The 21,776-nt window shown below is 47.9% G+C and overlaps 1 long non-coding RNA gene across 1 annotated transcript; it reads left to right on the forward strand.

Moving 5' to 3' along the window:
- The first annotated feature begins 9,670 nt into the window (after positions 1 to 9,670).
- LOC131916576 (uncharacterized) lies at positions 9,671 to 21,376 on the forward strand. The gene is made up of 3 exons (XR_009380562.1): positions 9,671 to 9,794; positions 11,354 to 11,462; positions 21,271 to 21,376. It is a non-coding gene; the product is annotated as an uncharacterized LOC131916576 (long non-coding RNA).
- Positions 21,377 to 21,776: the final 400 nt, after the last annotated feature.

Genomic DNA, 21,776 nt, shown 5'->3' on the forward strand with positions numbered 1-21,776 from the left:
CAAGCCTCAGGCGAGCTGAGCTCCCGATGGGAAAGTTGACACACTGACAACATCGGCTGGCAGTTAGGAGCTGGGACTCTGCTGACAAGAAAGTCAACACATGGATAAGAACCTCCCTTGGTATTTACAGCTCTGAGCCTTCAGGGACCACATCGGCGGATGGAATTTTCCAACCTCAAAAGTTTCCTTTTCTATAAAACCCTCAAGCCCCCTGCGCCTTGGTGCATGGTTCTCCCCCTTCCTCCAGGGGCATCGCTGCCCTTCAGAGTCCTAACACAGGACCATTTGCTTCTGTTGAGGTACATCTCCCCTCTCTTCCCTTTCCACCTCACCTTGATGAATTCCCATCTAACACTGGGCGATGTGTGACAGTAGGGCTCTGTAAGCCAGGAAGCGGCACTCCTCCACGGCCTCTGCACCAGTTCCTGCCTCCAGGTTCCTGCCCTGCCTTGAGTTCCTGCCCTGACTTCCTTTGATACTGGACTGGGATGTGGAAGTGTAAACCTATTAACCTCCTCTTCCCTAAGTAGCTTTTTGGTCATGCTGTTTTACATGGCAAGAGAAGCCTTAACTAAGACAATCGGCTTGGCTTCAGGACTAGGCAAACCTCACAGGCAGATCTGGCATATATTTAGGGACCCTCAGAATTTGAGAGTCGGTCATCTCAGATCTTACCTAGAATTTTGTCACCCAAAGAGCTAAGGAACTTGCTAAATTTCAGCACAGGTGCAGTTTTGTGTTGTCTGGCTAGCATTAGGAACTATATTTGGAAGATGGTTTTTTTTTTTTTTAAGAGTTCAAAGCCTTAATCAGATCTTTGGTCTCCAACAGGAAAAGGACTAAGAGATGTGAGCTGCCAGGCTGCAAGGAGGAAAGGTTAGGGTTTTGTTTTCCTGCTGTTGTGATAAAAATACACCGACAAGATCAAGTTCAAGGAGAATGGGTTTATTTGGCTCACAGTTCCAGCGTACAGTCCCTCATGGCCAGGGAGTCATGTTGGCAGAGGCTTGAGGCAGCTGGTGACATTGCATCAGTAGTCAGGAAACAAAGGGAGATAGATGGACACATGCAATTGCCAGCTTTCTCTTTTTTTGTGCAGTCTAAGACCCAAGCCCAGGCACTGGCTACTCACTTAAGGTGTAAGCCTTCCCATCTCAGGTAAGGTGTTCAGGACACTCGCTCCCAGGCATGCCCCGAACCTCATCTCCCAGGCGACTCTAGACCCCGTCAAGTGGACAATCAGTATTAACCCTCACCAAGAGAACGCTCTCTAGGAGGAAGGAAAGGGGAGAAGGGCTGGGTACAGGCTGGCGGGAAGCCTAGGGTCGCCCCGACACCTGTTGCCATGGCTGGGTAGCGGTTTCCTGTACTTGTCGACACGTGAGCAGAGAGAACACAATGGGTCTGCCTTGGCAGGAAGGGGCTTCCTGTTTTGCTGTGAGGGCTCATTGTTGGACACTGAGAGGAGGAGGCGTGTGTGTCTGTGTTTTTCAAGTTGCTAAGGTCCCTGAGGAGAGGGATGGGGACAGGTGTGGAGGGGGTCTGAAGACGATAAATAAGAAAACAGGGGTGGGGTCTAGTCTTTCAGAGTTACTCATCCAAACCTCATGCCATTTAGGAGAGGGTAAGTCTGGCGATGCTGTCCTGTTGTCATGACAACTCCAAGCTACAGCCCTGGGGGCTCACCTGAGGGCTATCTCAATGCTTTCTCATCCTCTCATAAGATTCAGTGTTGACTTCTGAGGTGGCCTTTGTTTAAGAGAGGTAGCAAGCCCCTGAACTTGGAAGCTTGAACTGAAACTCTGGTGAGAATAATGGAGGGAATGATGGGATTGGTCTTGTGGCAAAGTGATGTGTTAGAAAGCCAAAGTGTGTACCCAGAGCCCCGCATGCCCATCTGCACACTTAACGACTGATTTAGACAGCCCGGGTGTCCTGATGCTTGTGTAGGCTTGGCGCTGTCTGCTGTAGTGAAGAGGTTCAGGGTCTCGCCTCCTCAGCTGGCTCAGCCAGCTCTCTGTTGGTTCTTTCCTGTCACTTCCTCATCTGGGGATTAGAATAGGGAACACTGGCTAGCTGTCCTGTCTTGGTCTCACCTTTGGGGACCCCACTGATCATCTGCTGGAGACCTGTGGGCTCAGGAGGTCAGTGATGCACATTTAGGACATCTCAGTAGAGAGATCAAGAAGAAAAGATGATGAAGGTCCTGACCCTCCTCCCTCCCTTCCTCTGTGGTAGCTTAAGGGGTCAGCATCTACTTCCTCCTCCTGCAACTGATCACGGCACTCCAGGACCCTCTCAGCCCCCCCTCAGCTTGAAAACATCTGAGCGGTCTCTCCCAGCTTCCCACCTGCATCTGTCTGTGCTCTGACTCTTCCAGAACGAAGCGCTGGGTTCCTTCATCTTTCTGGAATTTTTCCACACACTTTCCTCTCAGGTTCCTTCTCCCTCTGTCAGATTTGAACTTGTCATTCAAGATCCTGCCGAAGGGGGCTGGAGAGACAGATCAGCAGTTAAGAGCACTTGCTGTTCCTGCAGAGCACATAGCCTTGGTTCCCAGCACCCACGTGGCAGCTGACAACTGGCTGTAATTCCAGTTCCAGGGGATCCGATGATGCCCTTTCTGTTCTCCACAGGCACCAGGTATGCTCAGGGTGCACGTACATGAAGACAAAACACTCATATACATATTTTTTAAAAAGTTCAGCTCAAAGAACTCCCAATTCCATGAAGAATTTCTGGTGGCCTCAAGCCTGCAGAATGCTGTTGTGTTACAGGCTGGTCTAAGCATTTTTCCTCCTCTCTACTGGGCACCTTATCTATTTCTTAACTATTTAACACAACACTTAGTATATTCTTTGTGCTCAACCAAAAGGCATCTAGAGTTAAACTGAAACATATTTCTATGGATTTGACCTCAAATAGGTGCCACTTAGAGCTCATGAAAGACTAGGGAGGAAGTGGGCAGAGGAGGGAAACTCAGTGAGGCGTTTTTCCATGCATGGTCACTGGCCCCTGCTTCCAAAGGTCAGCATCAGTTTCGGCTAACGAGCAAAGTTTACAGAGACTCTGAAAAAACTGTCCAGGCTTGAGTGAGGTGAGGGACCACAGCCTGGCCTTCAAGGAGCCTCCAGACAGAGAGGCAGATCACCCATTTCCTGGATCTGAGAGATTGAGCGAGGATGGGAGCTACTCACTTAACTATGGTCGGCCAGACCCCAGATCACGTCATTTAATCTCAAGTCAGTGTTGTGATGTGCATTCTGAGATGAGGAAATACAGAGTTGGAGAAGTTAAGGACTTTCCTAAAGGAGGCTCTCAGCCAGTAGCAAGGGGCTGAGAATGGAACTCCCCATCTAGGTCTTTCCCCTACGCCATTGTTGAACAAGGAACTCAGTTTCACAACTGCCGACCGCCCTGAAGCCAAAGACTTTTGCTGTCTCAATGCCAGTAAAACATGGAAGCTCTGCGCAGCCCTAGCAAATCTGCATACGTGCTTCTGATTGGTGGAGGGGAGGTCACGTGCCTGTGTTTGGACTAGGAGGTTACGAGTTCTTGACTTCTTGGTGGGACGGAAGAATAGCAAGGGAATTCCCTCCAGAAAGGAGGCTAACTGAGGAGACGCAGGCCGGCCACAAACACAACAGATGGCTGCCACATGGTCTCCCCCTAAATGTCACGTCAAAGGAACTTAATTTATAAGCCTTAATATACTCCCTTTTGAAATTCCCACAGCTTTCTTAAAATGTGGTTTGAAGCCAATACATATATATATGTATATATATACATATATATGTATATATATATACATATATGTATATATATATCATGACATAATTTTAAAGTATAATTTACATATAGCAAACTTCAAGTATATAGTTTTAGGGCCTCTATCTCGTCCGTCCCCCTCTCCCCTCCAATGCTTATAATTGTCTAAACACCACCAGAAGCAAGATGCAGTTACGTAACAGCTTCCTTATACCTTGCCCTTCCAAGTTCCCTTGAATTCCCTGTGAAGTCCACACCTTCCTCCACGCTCTGCCTTTGAGAACCACCCATCTGTAGTTTTTGGAACAAAGGCTTTTGAAGCAGAGAAGAGGGGCAGCCGTAGGGATTCTCTGTGTAAACACTAATGTACGGGCCTTGAAGCCTCTTCCTACTTGGTCCCATCTTGGAGGTGGGAAAAGCCGATTATTGCAATAGAGTGAACTGATCAAAGGTGTAATCTATGCGAGCCTGCTGGCACAGGCCTCTACTTTGGAAAGCCGAGGCAGAGGGATTGTCAGAACTACAGAGTGCGTTTAAAGCTAGCTTGGTCAAGTTAGTGAGACCCCTGTCTCAAAGTAAAAACTATGAAGAAAGCGGGAATTACAGTTCAGAGGTAGAGAGCACTTGTCTAGCGTGTGCAAGGCCTTGAGTTCAACCTCCAGTACTAAAATAAAAGGGGAGGTATAATTTCCTTTCAAATATTATGTTTAAGGTTTAACACAGATGTCTGCTGGGGCTCCAGCTCATGGTGTGAATTCTCATTTAAAGGGACAGGCGGAGAGAATGGGCAGTGGATACTCTACTGGGTTCAGGTTTGGTAGAGGGTAGACCCACACCTTTGAGGCAAGCTCCAGTTTTCCCCAGGCAGCCCTCTTTTCTGACAGGTAGAGAATGGGCCTATGGTCTGTGTCTTCCTGCTATGCCCCACCGCACCCCAACACCAATTCTTCACTCAGATCGCCCTGAGCCCTCTTCTGGCTTTCACAGGAGACAACACAGCAGTGGTGTACACTCTAGACCAAGCTGTGGCCTGAGGATGCTGCTCATGAAAGCCATTCACAAAGCTGAGGTGTGTAGACTGCTGGGTAGAAAGAGGGGTCTGACTGTCTATCTGTCTATCTATCTATCTATCTATCTATCTATCTATCTATCATCTATCAATCATCTATCTATCTATCTATCTATCTATCTATCTATCTATCTATCTATCTATCATCTATCTTCCTACCTCCAAGGAGTGTTGGTATATTCTAAATTTAAGGGCCAGAGAGATGGCTCAGTGATTAAGTGTCCTTGCTGCTTTTGCAAAGGACCTGACTTCAGTTCCCAGCACCCATGTGGCAGCTCACAGCTCTCCATAACTCCAGTTCCAGAGGACCTGATGCCCTCTTCTGACCTCCCCAGGCTCTAGGCACATATATGGTGCACATACATACATGCAAGCTAAACACTCACACACATAAGATGAAAGTATATATATTTTTAAAGTCTGAACTTATACATGGTTCCCCAGATAATCACGAAAAAAGATTTCTGCAATTTTGGTATTTTGTAGATATTTTCAAATGCACTAGAACCCCTTTATGCAACAGTTGATTAGACCGACAGATGAGACGACCATTGGAGACAAGTGATACGAAGGCCTGTTTGTGCTCTTGCCTGGGCCCTACAATGTTTCAGGCAGGTCTAGATGAATATGAGCCAATCTCCCCTGAGAGAGTGAGCAAATTCCCTTTCAGTTCAGCTCACTTCTCCAGGCTTAGATCCCGTTCCCAGGCAAGGGAAAGAGGAGGAGACATTTTTAGGTTGCTTGAATCTGACCTGGGCCTTTTCTTTTGTGTTGTCTTTGATGCTTCAAAATTGCTGTCAACTTTAGAGTCACCTGAGGAGCTGGTGGGAAACACCTCTGGGTGTGTCAGCGGGTATATTTCTAGAGACGATTAACGGAGAGAGGAAGACCCACCCTGAACGTCAGCATCACTTACAGGCTGGGGTTCCTCCCCACAGCTGAGGGGAGAGAAAGGAGGAAAGTCAGCGGAGGGCTGACATTCCCCCCTTGCTTCCCTGTCAGTTGTGAAGCAAATAGCTTGTTCTTTGCCACATGCTCCTGGCACCATGATGTTCCGCTCAGGTGCAAGGAGCCGAGTGACCTTGGGCTGAACTCTCCGAAGCCATGGGCCAAAATAAACCTTCTCCTCTTGAAGTTGTTTGGATCAGGTATTTTATCACAGCGACATGAAGACTAAGATGTCATTTCTTCGGGTCTCTCAACCACCCTGCCAGCTGGGCATCTTGTTGCCAACTGGTAGGTGAGGTAGTAGCGAGTTAGCGATTTTTAATTCCTTAATTGGAGCAGCCCAGATCCCAGCTGAGCCCTGTGTAGCTGCAAGGCCAGTGGGCATCTCCTTTGCCATCAGGGAGTTCTCACTTCATCCCCTTTCCTAACAGGATCCCTAGGGGAAAGGAGCCAGTCACTTAAATGGGAGGGGCGGGTGGGAATTAAACCAAACCTTAGAATTCCAGAGACTTCTGGGATTGGTCCTTTTTTTTTTTTTTTTTTTTTTTTTATTTTTTCAAAGAAGAAAAAAGACAAAGTATGAGAGATGGTTAGCTGGGGCAGAGATAATGAAAACACATGTGGGAGAAGGTGCAGATGAGTTCAGGTGCATTTTAGTGAGCTAGGTTTCGGAGAAGAGGTGGGGCAGAGCGTGAGTAGGGGTGGGCGCCCAGCAAATTGCCCCCTTTCTAAGTGTGTGTGTGTGTGTGTGTGTGTGTGTGTGTGTGTGTATACATCCATGCCTACATGCCAAGCTCAAATGTGGAGATGAGAGGACAATTTTCAGGAGTCAGGTCTCTCCTTCTGCTATGTGGTTCCTAGGAGTTGAACTCAGGTCAACAAGCTTGGGGACAATTGTCTTTACCCATGGAGTCATCTCATCAGCCCAGCTTTGGCTTTTGGGTCAGGCCCAGTTTAAATCCAAGTTTCCACAATTAGCACTTGACTTTGACCAAGACACTAATTGCACAGAACTTCAGTTTCTGTGAGAATGTAGCCCATACTAAGACTCCATCTTGGAAACACCGTAAGGTTGAAGTGAAGTCCCGCTAGGGGATACCCTGCCTGGAGCAAGTTGGTTACAGCATCCATTCTCTCCCTGCTTCTTACTCTCCTTGACTGATTCACACAAGCTCATTTTGCCACTTTGTAGCAACAGCTGAGAAGTCCAAAAATAAACGAATTAAAATTAAGATAGGTTCAGTGCTGAGGTCCCTAGCAGGTACCTCTGAGTAAATAGCAGAAGTGAAACAAAGCAAACAAAAAAAAAAGCAATTTCATTTCTAGCATTAGAAGCAAAGATCCCCAATCGTGTAAGCCAGCCATGGTTGAGGGAGTGGGTATGACCAGAGGGAAATTTGGTATTTTTCTTCGTTGTTTTTGTTTTTGTTCTGTGATGATGTTGGGGGTGTGTGGGGGACTCTCCAGGGACATCATGCGTCACAGAGCAGGGAAGAGGGGGTGGCGAAGGCTGGCACAGGCAGGTAGGAGAATGTCATCCTGTCATTGATGTCATACGGCAGAACCGGGGAGAGGGACTAGAGGTCAAGTCATGGAAAGGGTCTGGTGACTGTCACGCCCTTCTCACCTCCTGCTCCGGGGACACAGATGGCCAAGTTCCTTAATTCAGCTTTCAATGAGCTTCTGAAGAAAAAGGTCACCTTTCGAGGACTTGTGTTACTCCTGAGAGGGCAGGGCTGCCGAGACTCCCTGTGAAGGTGTGTGTGTTTGGGGACACGGGGGACTCAGGGAAACAGAAGCCAAGGGTTGCCTCCCGTGACCACAGGCCATGAGTTGGTGACAAGCTATTATTGTTGCTATTATCAAAGTCTTTGCCACTTCTCCTGCTCTCATTTTTTCGCTCTGTGCTCTGCAGGCTCAGCAAGATGAAGGGAATTTTCCTAGGGGTCTCTGCAGCCGGGCCTTCGACTGGCTGCTTCCTTTGTGCAGGGCTGGCACCTCTCAGCAAGGCGCGCTCGGAACTGGAGGCCTGGAGAATCCAGCTCTCTCTTGCTTTTACCCTATCTCTGATTTCTGCAACTGTTTCAAATGATCAATTAATTAGTTATCTATCAAATGGGCATTACCAGTCATTATTTCTTTTAAGGAGGAGTGATTAATACAAAAGACCCTCGACTCATCAATACCATGCCATGTTTAGCATCTCAGCACAGCGGTCTCTGAAGGTGACTTTGTGTAGATTGTAACCAAGCTGTCTTGTGTCCCATTACAAAAGATCATAGAAGAGATCCATGTAACAGGAAGGGCATGTTGGGTAGACCTAAAGAAGAGCTCCCACTGTATGGAGTTGAGTGTGGAAGCCACTGGAGGTGAGAAGCAATGCCCTTCCCATCCCACTGCCCCTCCAGCCCCTTGTCAATGTCTATTCTTAACTTCTGGAGCCAACTCAGGAGATAGCCATAGCTGTCTTTCCTCAAATCTTGTTAACGTTGAAGAATTCAGTCTAATCAGGCGGTGGTGGCGCATGCCTTTAGTCCCAGCACTTGGGAGGCAGAGGCGGGTGGATCTCTGTGAGTTCGAGGCCAGCCTGGTCTACAGAGTGAGTTCCAGGACAGCCAGGGCTGCTATACAGAGAAACCCTGTCTTGAAAAACCGAAAAGAATAAACAGGTTCATCTTTTCTGGAGTGATTTAGTAAGTATTCAGAAGTCTTAGAATTTTGTATTGTTTTGATCTAATTCTTTTCCTTAGTGGATGGCTTTTCATAAAGATAGTGGTATTATTATATTCATAGCAATGATTTTTAAAAATGAGACCAAAAATTGAGGCAATATTATTGTGGACTTAGATGAATAAATTATGTTTTCTATACATAACAGGACACCATAGAGCTACTGATGGTGGAAGAACTTTTGTTTGTTTGTTTGAAACAGGGTCTCTCTGTGTAGCCCGAGCTATCCTGGAACTCGCTCTGTAGACGAGGCTCGTCTCGAACTTAAGAGATCCACCTGCCTCTGCTTCCCAAGTGCTGAGATTAAAGGCGTGCACTACCACCGCCTGGCTGGTAGAAGAATATTTGTTAATCAAATACGAATGACAAAAAACAGCCACAAAGTAGTGTACAGCTAGAGAGTTGGCTCAGTGGTTAACATGGCTTTGGTTCGAAGCTCTTAACTGCCCTAGCTCCAGCTCCAGTGGGGTCTGACGCCCTCTTCTGGCATCTGTAGGCAACTGTACATGACTCCCCCCACCTCCCCCCCACAGATACACACAAATAAAAGTAAATATAAATCTTTAAAAAAAAGATTTATTTTGGCTTTTCGAGACAGGGTTTCTCCACGTAGTTTTGGTGCCTGTCCTGGCTCTCGCTCTGTAGACCCGGCTGGCCTCGAACTCACAGAGATCCACCTGGCTGTGCCTCCCGAGGGCTGGGATTAAAGGAGTGCGCCACCACCGCCCGGCCTAAAAGAGATTTTAAAAATTCAGTTTCTTAGTCACGTTGGCTACCTTTAGACCATTCAGTAGTTGTATATGGTTAGTGGCTATGGTATTGGATGGGGCAATTAGCGATGAACCCCTCAATTTTCAGTCAGGGGGGAGAAACCAGAAAGCCTCCTTGCAAGTGGATCTCCTCCTCTGGGCAGCCTCCAGGTTCATTCATTCTTGCCAGCAGAACAAATCTGCAGGGACCGGTCATCCAGCGTTAGAATGACTGTGTGCCTAGAAAGTCCCTTCTGCTTTCTCGTCTCTGTCCCCGTCGTCATCTGCCTCAAACACGGGATGTTGATACTGAATGTTTAACTTCAAGGATGCAACAGGTCCAAGCCCTCTCGACCTGTTCAGCCTGTCTAGCCAGCAGGCAAGCTGTTTACAGGGAATCCAAGTGCTCTGCGCAAGGGGCAGAACACGTTTTTCCACAGCTGCCGAGAAAGAGAGTGAGTCGCGGCAGCATAACAAAAAGCCACTTCAAAAACACACCAGAAGAAGTCACAGAGCTGAAACAATCACAGGTCTGAAACATCCCCTCCTCCCAAAGCCCTTGTAAAAACAAGTCACAGGGGAGCCTGGGCCCTGCTGGTTTCGAGCCCCGCGTGGTTGCTGACTTGAGAATGGGCCTGTCCCTGCGCTTCTGAGAGGAGCCAGGACTTGAGGTTGTGGGGGCTCAGAAACGTCACCTGAGTTCTGAGAATTGTGGGGCCTGGTGGGGGACAGTCCCTAGGTGCTCAGTGTCTCTGGGAAGGTGAGGGGAGAGACTGTGGGAAAGGCAGGGCCAGGATGGATGGGCACAGGTGTGGGGGCTCCTCCTGTCCAGAGAACAGCTGTGGTAAGGAAGTGGAATCCTGTCCTTACCTCCCGATTCTGAGGAACCTATTGCCCCAGAAGGCAAGGCATCCACAGATTTAGCATGTCAGGGGATCTAAGGGCACAAGGTCACTCATATCCACAAAATTCTTCCTCTGGGACCTAATGCTTCTCTCTCCAACCCCATTCTCCTCTGTAGGGCAATAGAGCTCAATGAAGAGGAACCTGAGTTGAAGGTGTTGGCTCCAAGGTTGAGATTTTAGGTTACTTAGGTAATACTCTACCAAATGAACTATCTATCCCCTGCTAAAATGAAGGAGAGTATTGGGAGAGGCTAAGTTCTATTTTCTTTCTTTCTTTCTTTCTTTCTTTCTTTCTTTCTTTCTTTCTTTCTTTTTTTTTTTGAGACAGGGTCTTATATAGTTCAGGCTAACCTCTAATTTACTGTGTAGTTGAGATGACCTCAAATTTGTGCCTTTACCTCCCAAGTGTTGGGATTATAGATATGCTCAATTAGTTTGGGTTTTGCTTTCTAGTTTGTCTTCCTTTCTTTCTTTCCCCTTGTTCGGAAACAGGGTTTTCCAGTCTCAGCCCCTCAAGTGTTGAGCTTACAGACGTGCACCGCCATGCCCGCTTAGACCTTTGTTTCTTGCCCTGCACAGTGCAGCCTTAGTTTAGGCGAGTTCTCAGCCCTGGCTGCATGTTAAAGTCACCTGGGAGGTTCATCAATCATCAATCAATCAATCAATCAATGATTCTCAGTGTCCTAGCATGCACCTTGGTCAACAGTAGGGTTTTTTTTTTTTTTTTTTTTTTTTTTTGATACAGGGTTTCTCTGTGTAGTTTTGGTGCCTGTCCTGGATCTCGCTCTGTAGACCAGGCTGGCCTCAAACTCACAGAGATCCACCTGGCTCTGCCTCCTGAGTGCTGGGATCAAAGGCCCAGCTCAACAGTAGTTTTTAAAGCTCTTCAAATTATTCCAATGTCCAGACAAGGAGTGTGGTCCTCCCAGAACTTCTCAAAGCCTGGTGTGTGCAGGAATCCCCTGGGATCGCAGAAGCCCCAGCTGGCCTGGCATAGCCTTCTGACAGCCTGTAGTTCTACTAGACGCAGATGATGCCCACGGCCCACACCTGGAGTCGTAGCTGTCCATGCCTATGTTCCCGTCACTGGAACTGAACAGGAAGCTGGGCGCTAAGCTCCCCAGACTCAGGTCCCTCCATAACACCCTGTTTGTAAGGTTTGCCTCCCCTTCTCCTTCTCACAGGCGTCTCGCCCACCACTTGAATTCTCATTGGATGCGGTGAGTCTGAATCAGAGAGAGAACCCCAAAGGCAGAAGATGAAAGATAAAGCCAGGCTGGGCTGTGCCCTCAGGTAAAGAAGAAGCCATTTGGAACTGAGAGAGCCAGAAAGATCCACAGAGCATAAAAGAACAGCTAACAAGTGATGACGTGTACCCCATCCCTCTCATCGCTTCACGTCCCTTGGCCAAGGTTGATAATGTCCCCAAGCCTGCATGTGGGAAAAGCCAGAGTTTAGAATTAGAGACTTTCCCAAAGATGACATGTATTGCTGGGCCTCAGACTCTGGTCTCAGTTGAGCATGGTGGTGCACACCTGTAACCCCAGCACGTGGGAGGTGGAGGAGGGAGAATCAAGAGTTTGAGGTTATCCTTACCTGCATAGTAAGTTCAACACCAACTTGAGCTACTACATGAGATTGTCTCATAAAACAAATCACAACCAGCCAAACAGCACAAAAACAAACATTCGGTTTCTGTGTTGACCATGTAGGACTGGGTAGTATCTGACCTTCATTCCTGGCCATATGGGGCCCCAGACCCAGCCTTTTAGAATGTATCAAATCAGACCCATCTTTTAGAATTCAGTGGTGGCACACACCTTTAATCTCAGTACTCAGAAGGCAGAGGCAGACGGATCTTTGCGAGTTCAAGGCCAGCCTAGTCTACAGAGTGAGTTCCAGGACAGCCAGAGCTGTTACAGAGAAACCTTGTCTTAAAAAAGCCAGAAAGAAAGAAAAAAAAAAAGAATGTATCAAATTTTACTGTGATGGGATGCATCCTGTAGGCATTATTTAGGCAATCTGTTTCAATCTCTCCACTGATCCTTCATGACTTACCAGCCAGAAGAGGACAGTTTCTACCTTGAGCTTCTTGCACAGGCCTCAGGGTCTTTACACAGAACTTGGGACCCAGGTCATGCTTTCCCTCCTTGGCTGCCTACCAGAAGCCTATCTTTGCTGGCCTGCATCTTCCTCTCCTGACATCACTTCCTTTTCTCTAGGGGTGGGTAGCATATCTAGCCTTACTAGGAGTATGACCTCAAACAGTGCTACATGGATGCTTACCTGGGCCTGTGGCTACCAAGACGGCAGTAAATCCTAAGGCCCTCTGATACCATTGTTTTTTTTTGTTTTTTGTTTTTGTTTGTTTTTTTTTGTTTTTTGTTTTTTGAGACAGGGTTTCTCTGTGTAGTTTTGGTCCCTGTCCTGGAACTCGCTCTATAGCCCAGGCTGGCCTCGAACTCACAGAGATCCGCCTGGCTCTGCCTCCCGAGTGCTGGGATCAAAGGCGTGCGCCACCACCGCCCAGCACCAGTATTTTTTTCTATGCTGACTTTACCCAGCTTGTCTTTACCTGCTGATACCAGGGCTACGTGATAAAGGTGGAGGTCAGAAAGAAAAGATGACATTGTCCCTGGGCCCTACTAGACCATAAGTTCCTGGAGCAGGGACTTTGGCTTCTCTTTCGAGTGTCCTCAGTACAAAGGACAGAGACGGGGATAGAGGGCTCTCCATGTTTGGCAACTGAGTGAGAGGCGGTGGCTTGAGAGCTTCTCTTGTTGCCTTGAATGATTGATAGCCGAGGTAGCCTGCCCCCATGGCCCTCAGGCAGGTCTGTCTGGCGCCGACTGTAGATCCTGCAAAGGCCTCAGAGCCCCATGGGTGTGGTACATGGGCCACCTTTCTCTTTTTACCCCATCTCCCCAGAGTTGCGGAGCCACTCAGGAAGGTGAGGTTTTCCTGCAGAGCCCGGGTGCCTTGCTATATCGGGTGAGCTGTAGGACTGTAGACTGTCAACTCAGAGCTCCCCATCAAGGCCCCACGGTGCCATGGGAGGGCCTGGGAAGTAGAGTGTGGTACCTAGCAAGGAGGAGCCCTCTTCCTTTTTTCCTTCTAGAGAGTGGCCATCTAGTGTAGCAGAAATTCAACAGCTGTGTTTGGGTCTCTAACCTTGGGGCCTGGGATGAAAATGATGAAGGGTTTGATCCATGCTGAAGGTGGATTTTCTCTTATCATAGCAAAATCAAACAAAGGCAAGAGACAAAATTCATGCCAAGATGTTGAGATTCTCCAATGATATTGTGTCCCGCAGCTGGACGCAGTCATGGAGAGGCACTCATGAACAACCTTTGTTCTTGGGTAAGGAAGTACAACTGAGCTTGTTTCTGAAGCCTAGCTCTTATCTCATGGGTCTTAAAGAAATAAGCCCGTGAGTGGTAGGACTGGCCAGTAGGAGAGGGCTCAGGCAGAGGCAGAAGTTAGAAGAGGCTTTCACCAGGCCAGCTCTGGATTGGGACGTGGGGTGGGGTGGGGCTGCCATTAAGACTATTGCTATTGACCCAACCTGAGAGCTTTCTCTGCTAATCCATGTATATTGACTTGTCTGAAAATACCATCCACTCCAAGAGTGAAGGCCAGGGATGGTGGGATGTAAGCTGCCCACTGGAGTTATCATTACTTCCTTCTCTGTCAGGGTTAGGTGTTTTGCTATTAGGGCTTGACCCTTAGAGCCTTACGCACCATGCTGGGAAGATGCTCTATCACCCAGCTGCATCCCCAGCCCTGTTTCCTTGCGCATCATGCTGGGGAGATGCTCTACCACTCAGCCACATCCCCAGCCCTGTTTTGTTTGTTCTTTGAGATAAGGATTGCTGTGTCTCAGGCTGGCCCTGAACTTACAATGTAGCACAGACCCGTCTTGAACTTGAGATCCTAATGCTTCAGCCTCCTCAATGCTGGAATTGCAGGTATATATTATTATACCCGGAAATTAGATATAAATGACGGTGGCCCCGGGTGACGTCCTACAACACATTCTTCTGTAACTCTATTTCTAGCCATGGAAGTTGAGACCACATGATACCTGTAATTTGCTTAAACGCTCACAGACATTAGTGGTGGGACGGAGGGCTTTCCCCTCTGAGCCCCCAATAGAACCTTACATCATGGTTCTGTGTGCCAGCCTGCCTTCCTTAGGTGAGAACTTCTGGTTGAGCAGTTTCCTCTTCTCTGTCTAACTCTCAGCTTCCCAGCCCAGTGACTGGTACATACTGGGGACTTTTGAGGAGAGAGGGGAAGAACACTGGAGGGCTGAATCCAGTCTGAGACCCTTCACTGTGAACAGCGCTGAGTGAGGCTCATCCTCTGCACTCAACAGACTTAGAGCTGACCTTACTTTTCTGGGCCAGCTCAGCCTGCTGCGTCCTGGAGCAATGCACGCTTGCTCTGCACAGTTGTTGGCCCTTCTTTATGTGGGGAGCGGCCAGCGTGGGGTATCAGTTCTAAGTGTGAGCTATGGATATGTAAGCCTGGGCTTCTGTCTCAGCTCCATTCTTTATTCTTTTTTTTTTTTTTGAGACAGGGTTTCTCTGTGTAGCCCTTGCTATCCTGGAACTTGCTCTGTAGACCAGGCTGGCCTTGAACTCACTCCACCTGCCTCTGCCTGCTTTCCGAGTGCTGGGATTAAAGACGTGAGCCACCACCTCCTGGCTGCTCCATTCTTTTCTAGCTATGTGAACCCGGGTGACTCCTCTGGCCTCAATTTCTTTATGAAATGGGCCTGGCAATCCTAACTCCCTCAGATGCTCACTGTAGAGATGGGGACAAGGCCTGTATGCAATTTGGGGTGTTGCTGGGCACTCATACATTCTAGTTACAGCTACCACTCAGTGTTTGGTACCCTACCTTCTGTGAGGAGGCTTACCTCACCTGTTAACCGGAGTGGGGGAGGGGGAGATGTACGCTTCGTGGTCTGCTATGACAACCAAACAGAGGCTACATAGGAAAATGCTTTATAAACTGTTAAGGTTTGAGTGTGAAGTGTGGCTGCCTCTAAGATCACTCAGTGGGGAAGAGGTGGCACCTTCCTGGAACCACACCCTCCCCCAATGCACACGTGCCTGCATGCCACTCTCACACCCACATGTGAACATATGTAGGTATGCACATGCGTGTGCATATACACATGCACACAGGCAAGCTTACCCACAAACACATGCCCCTATGAGCATATGCACACGCATGCACACAGACACCACCAACACGAGCACCTGTGTCAGGAAACAGTTGAGTGGTTCAACCCCCAACTAGTGCCCTAGGAAAGCCCCACTGTCCGTAATTCAACAGCCTGTTCCTGAGTCCTCCTGGCTCCCTGGGCAAACAGGGGTGGGAAAGAAAAAGCTGAATAAGACCTGAACTCAGCCTTAAGGAGCTTAGCAGGGAGAGGGGTAAATTCTAAACACTAACACTAAAATGGCAGGAACCTGAGACTGGGAAGAGGGGACATTTGGGAGTTGGTTGGGGGCAGTTCCTGGAAGGGTTAGTATACGAGCTGGTCTTTGGAAGGCAGGGAGTAGCTTTGCTCAGGCACTATAACAAAGTGCCACAGGCTCGGGTCTCTGACAATAAAGGCTTCAGAGTTCCGCTGACACAAAATCCAAGGTCGAGGTGTTGGGAGTGCTGTCTGATTTGAAGGCTTCTGTTCTTGGCTGTGTGTTCGTGTCTCTGCACATGGCTCATGTTGTCTGGGGCCCCATATCCTTTTCTTTTTAAAATCTCATTTGTTTATTTAAAGTTTGTATGTATGTGTGTGTCATGTGTTTGAGGGTGCCTGCAAAGTCAAAGAGGGCATCGGATCCCTTGGAATTGGAGTCACAGGTGGTTGGGAACCACCTAACCTGGATGCTTGGTACTGAACTTGAGTCTTCCATTAGGGCAGTATGCACTCTTGACTGATGATTTCTGTTTTCTCTTCCATGAGGACACTAGTCACATGGTGTCAGGACCCTGCACTTGAACCCATTCTGCCTTTGTTACTCCCTTAAAGGTCTGGCCTCCAAAGGCAGCCACAGTTAGAGAGTTAGGACTTCAACATATAAATGTGAGGAGGAGGGCCGCACAGTCTAGCCCATAAAGGCAGGATGTTTTCATTTGGCATTGGTTTAATGGCAAAAAGTTATTGTAGGATGTTAGAAGGGGAGCAGAAACCACACAGAGATGACCATTTCTAGCCAGTCTCAATACATCTTTAAGACGAGTCTGTGCTTTGAGGTACCTGCTGGCTGGCCTGTGGCCTGACATTTTCATGTAACAAATGCATCTGGAACTTTCCTCCTTCCATATTCTTCTACAACGTCATTTTTAATGGCTGCACAGTAGCCTATTATGAAGGTTATCTAACCAATGGATGGGGGGGCTTTTTTTTTTTAAGATGATGGGGTTTTGATTGGCTGAGATGGGAAGGGTGGTTAGCAGTGGAGAGGGAAAGATACAACCTCTAGGGTACCATTGTGGTCACATGCTGTCTTAGTTACTTTTCTATTGCTGTGACAAAATGCCATGACCATGACAGCTTATACAAGAAAGCATTCACTTTGGGGTTCACAGTCCCAGAGGACAGTAGAGACCATGATCATCATGGTGGGAAGCATGGCTACAGGCAGGCAGGCATGGTGCTAGAGCAGTAGCTGAGAGCTTACATGTTCAAATAACAACCATGAAGCAGAGAGAAAGAGAGAGAGACACACAGACACACACACACACACACAGACAGAGAGAGAGAGAAAGAGAGAGACAGAGAGACAGAGAGATACAGAGAGACAGAGAGAGAGAGAAACAGAGACAGAGAGAGAGGGCAAGCTAACTGGGAATGGCATGGGTTTTTGAAACTTCAAAGCCCACTCCCAGTGATACACCTCCTCTACCAAGACCACACCTCCTAATCCTTCCCAAACAGTTCCACCAACTGTGGACCAAACATTTCAAGTTTAGGAATATAGGAACCAGTAGAGGCCATTCTCATTCAAACCACCACACATGCCAGTAAATGGGGACCAATCAACTGAGTTCTCAGAATCAGGCAGATCACACTTATAAGTACGTGAGTTAGGGGAGGGTGAAGGGAAGTAGGCTGTGGAGGCTCCTGCTTCTGAGAAGTCCTGAGATGTCCCAAGAATCAGCTGCCTTCATACTTTATGTTTGACTAACTAGACTCTCAGCTAGATCTTGTAAAGTCACTGACATTCCAAACGTGACACTAGAGAGTGAGGCTGAACTTGATGAATATATCATAGCTTCAACAGCAACGCTGCTGCTGCTGCTGGTGGTGGGTGTGTGTGTGCATGTGTGTGCACATGTGTGTGGAGGTCAGGGGTCACATTGTGTGCCAGTCTTCTGGTACTTTGGTTCACCTTGTTTTTGAGACAGGCTCTCTCACCCATAAAGCTAGGCTGCCTGGCTAGTGAGCTCCAGAGATCTGGGTAGGCACACACCACTGTGCTTGACTTTTTGTTCATGGGTTCTGGGGATCAAACTCAGATACTTGTGCTCGATATGCAAGCACTTTTCCAACTGAGCCATCCCCCACCCTCGGCATGCTGCCGTCATACTAGATGTTTTCTGTGACCAGTCATTACTGCTTTTCCATCTGCACTGCCTGCTCGTTCTCCACCACTCATCCTGGGTAAGCCTTTGGTAAGCACAATGAAAGAGATGGGGAATGCCACAATGGTCAATACAGGGGACATTAACAACAGTTAATGTCAGAGTCATGGGACGTGGAATCAGGGATGAGATAAGTCTCTGGGAGCGTCTAGATTAGGTTGACGGAGGTGGGAAGATCTGCTGCAAATGTGTGGTACCATTCCATGGGCTGGGGAGCCTGTCTGCATAAAGAGGCAAACGCAGGCTGAGAAGGAGCAACCATCTCTCTTTGTTTCCTGACTTCAGATGCATGTGACCAACCAAGCCCCTGTTGCCATGCCGTCCCTGCCACAGGGACAAGGAAGGCACCCTTGACCATAAGCTGGAATAAATCCATGCTTCCTCACAGGGCATTTGTCGGGGACTGTATCATAGCAGCCAGCAAGTAACAGGAACTTTTTTAGAGATGAATTTTCTTGCGGAAAATTCAGTCGGCAGGGTCCCGCAGAGAAGTCTGGGCTGAGCTGGGAGAGCTTTGTAGGGAAGGAAGAGATCGAGGAGGGGGTGGGGCACATGTGAGAATGTTCACTCTTCACCAACTGAGGCTAGTGCAGCTGACTGTCTGGTAGGAAAAACGAGCTTAACCTTGTTCAAGAGTGGAGCCTTTCAAGCTGTGTTCATAAAGCTGGTGGAATCATACCTTCTCTTGTGCCATTGTGCAAAGTGGAAGATGCTAATAGCTTGTGGTACAGAAAAAGAGGCTGGGCAAGGTAGCTCTGTGGGAAAAAGCACTTGTCCTGCAAACTTGGAGACCTGAGCATGGTCCCTGCAAGCCGTGTAAAGGTGGAAAGAGAAAATGGACCCGACTTCCACATACATCCCACGGCAAGTGCACACCCATATTCAGACATGTGCACGTGTGCATGCACACACACAATAAGAACTAAAAAATGTAAAAGGAAGTACAGAGAAGTCAGCTACAATGTCGTTTCTACAACAGCCCATTCTCAAGGGAGAACACGGGTCAGAATTACAGGTGTGTCTAGGGGTTCTTTTTAGGCGTGTCTGGCCACCATTTCAAAAGCTGTAGGAGTCTCAGAACCCTTTAATTTTTTTTTTTTTAAAGCCAGGCTTAGTAGTACATGCCTTTAATCCCAGCACTCAGGAGGCAGAGGCAGGTAGATCTCTGTGAATTGGAGGCCAGCCTGATCTACCTAATAAGGTCCAGAGCAGCCAGGGCTACATAGAGAGACCCTGCCTCAAAAAACAAAAACAGCATAAAAACATATAGTTACATCTATCTATCTATCTATCTATTTATCTATCTATCTATCTATCTATCTATCTATCTATCTATCTATCTATCATCTATCATCTATCTATCTATCTATCTATCTATCTATTTATCATCTATCTATCTATCATCTATCTATCTATCATCTATCTATCTATCTATCTATCAATTTACCATCCACCTACCTACCATGTGTTTGTCTCTGTGTGTGTGTGTGTGTGTCTGTGTGTGTCTGTGTGTTTGTGTGTCTCTGTGTGTGTAGTTGCCACAGTGTGCTGTGTGAAGGTCAGAGGACACCAAGCTTTGGGAGTCACTTCTCTCTTTCTACCAGATTGGCCTGAGAACTTGAATTCAGATCCTCAGGCTTGGCGGCGAGCACCTTTCTATGATGAGCTATCTTGCTGGCCCTTCACAATCCTTTTTGTTGAACAAATGCATCCAAGAGAGGACAGGTTTATTTTAACCACGACTCACTGGGAACATTGATGAATATTTACGAGTCCACATATGGCCCAGAAGACCAAGATATATACAATTCTGGGCGTCTTTTTTCCCGTGGAGTGGCTCTTCTCGCCCAGCTGCAGGGGAGAGAGAGGTCACCCTCTGTAGCCCCTTCTGTGATGCTTGAGCTGATGCACTGGGGAGGCGATTTCATCAGCTGGTATTGTAAGGAAAACAGCAAGGCTGCCGAGTTCAATTTACTGGCAGAAGCAGAAGAGGAGGAAGAGGAGGTGACTTTTTAACCGAGCAACAAGGGCTGTGGAGCGATTTTTGTTTGGCAATGCTATCCTTTGAATTTCTGGTGACTGCCGAGCTGTGATGCTTCCTTCTGGCAAGGGCTTTTACTGGCTCCCTTCCCTCATGTCGTGGGTAAAGGGTTATGTAAATGACTGCCATTTTCAGAAGCCACCAACCCTGCCCCCCCTCCCACCCTGCGCCCCTAGCTTTGGTGAGGACATTGGAAAAGTTAACTCAGGAAAGATGCAATTCAAGCCTTCAACCAATCCAAGGCCTGACAATCCAATGAAGATCACTTGCTAGACACAATTTACTGTGCCATGATTTTAAACGGCAGTTTTCTCCCGCATTTTATAGCAGTTGTTTTCCGTGGGGTTGTGTTGCATGCCCACTCTGTAGAAAGCCACTTTGGCCAGGCTGGCACATGCCCCCTCATTCTATGTGAGCACCCTGGAGTCTTTCTTGCAGCTCCACCCTCCGTGTCTGCTGAGAGTCATGCCACCCAGGAAAGTGGGTGGCTAGCACCCACACTCCAGGAGCCACTCAGCCTGGCAGTGCCCCATTCTCTAATCAGTCCTTGCAAAAGGTGGTTTATGGGTGTTATTTATTAAGCGGTGCAATGTTATTCATTAAGCGGCGCTGTTTACCGTGCAAGAAAAGCCACGAGGTACAACAAAACCCACTATAAGAGTTTATTAGGGCAAGAGAACAGAGGGGTGTGCTTAGGCCTATGGAATGACTGAATGACCGTGCAGGAAGAGGTGGGGAGGAATAGGTGGAACTCGATTTTATAGGTCCATTGTGGTACCCCCCCCCCCCCCCCCGCACATGCGCATATGCGCTTACCTGGCTACGTGACCATGCTGTACACAGATTATGTAGGACATAAGGCCCTAGGATGACTAAGCATCTTGCCTGGCTATTGGACAGCGTGTGTGTGGTCATGTAGCTGGGGGAGTGGCTAGGAATTCTAACAATGACGACTAAGTGATTCCAGGGGGAAAACCAGATAGCCAGAGTTACAAGTGACACCTATGAGGAGGAAACAGGACGATGACACACAGAGGGACCAGTGATGGTGAGATGCTCAGGGTGAAGGTGGCTGTCAGGACATCCCTGCAGCTTTTAATTAGGAAAGCTGCTCCCACTGAATACTTAAAAAAAAAAATGGAGAGAGGTGAGCTAGCTCTACTCGATGGCAAAAGATATTGTCAAGTGATGGAGAGTGCAGGTGGTCTGAATGAGAATGGCTTCAAAAGGCTCGTAAATTTGAATACTTGTTCACCAGGGAGGGGCACTATTTGAAAGGATCAGGAGGTGTGGCCTTGTTGGAGGAAGTATGTCGCTGGGGTTGGGCTTTGTGGTTTCAAAAAGCCTATTTCAAGTCCGGTGTCTTCCTCTCTCTCTTCCTGCTGCCCGTGGATCCAGATGTAGGACTCTCAGCTGCTTCTCCAGCACCAAGTCTGCCCGCACGCCACCATGCTCCCCACCACGATGATAATGGACGAGACCTCCGAAACTGTACGCAAGTTGCAATTAAATGTTTTCCTTTATAAGAGTTGCCATGTGTCACTGCTGTGGAACAATCCTTTTCTACACTGTGAATATATATTACTCTCATTAGTTAATAAAAAGCTGACAGGTCGGTAGCTGGGCAGGAAGTTAGGCAGAAAAGCCAAACTGAGAACAATGGGAAGAAGAAGAGCAGAGTCAGAGAGATGCCAGCCATCGAGCAAGCAGGACATATAGAAAATGAGGTAGCAGGGCTGGAGAGATGGCTCAAAGGTTAAGAACACTGGCTGTTCTTCCAGAGGTCCTGAGTTCAATTCCCAGCAACCACATGGTGGCTCACAACCATCTGTAATGAGATCTGGCTCCCTCTCCTGATCTGCAGGGACACATGCAGGCAGAACACTGTACACATAATAAATAAA

Source organism: Peromyscus eremicus, chromosome 8a (assembly GCF_949786415.1).
Source record: "Peromyscus eremicus chromosome 8a, PerEre_H2_v1, whole genome shotgun sequence".
In the NCBI taxonomy this organism is placed as follows: domain Eukaryota; kingdom Metazoa; phylum Chordata; class Mammalia; order Rodentia; family Cricetidae; genus Peromyscus; species Peromyscus eremicus.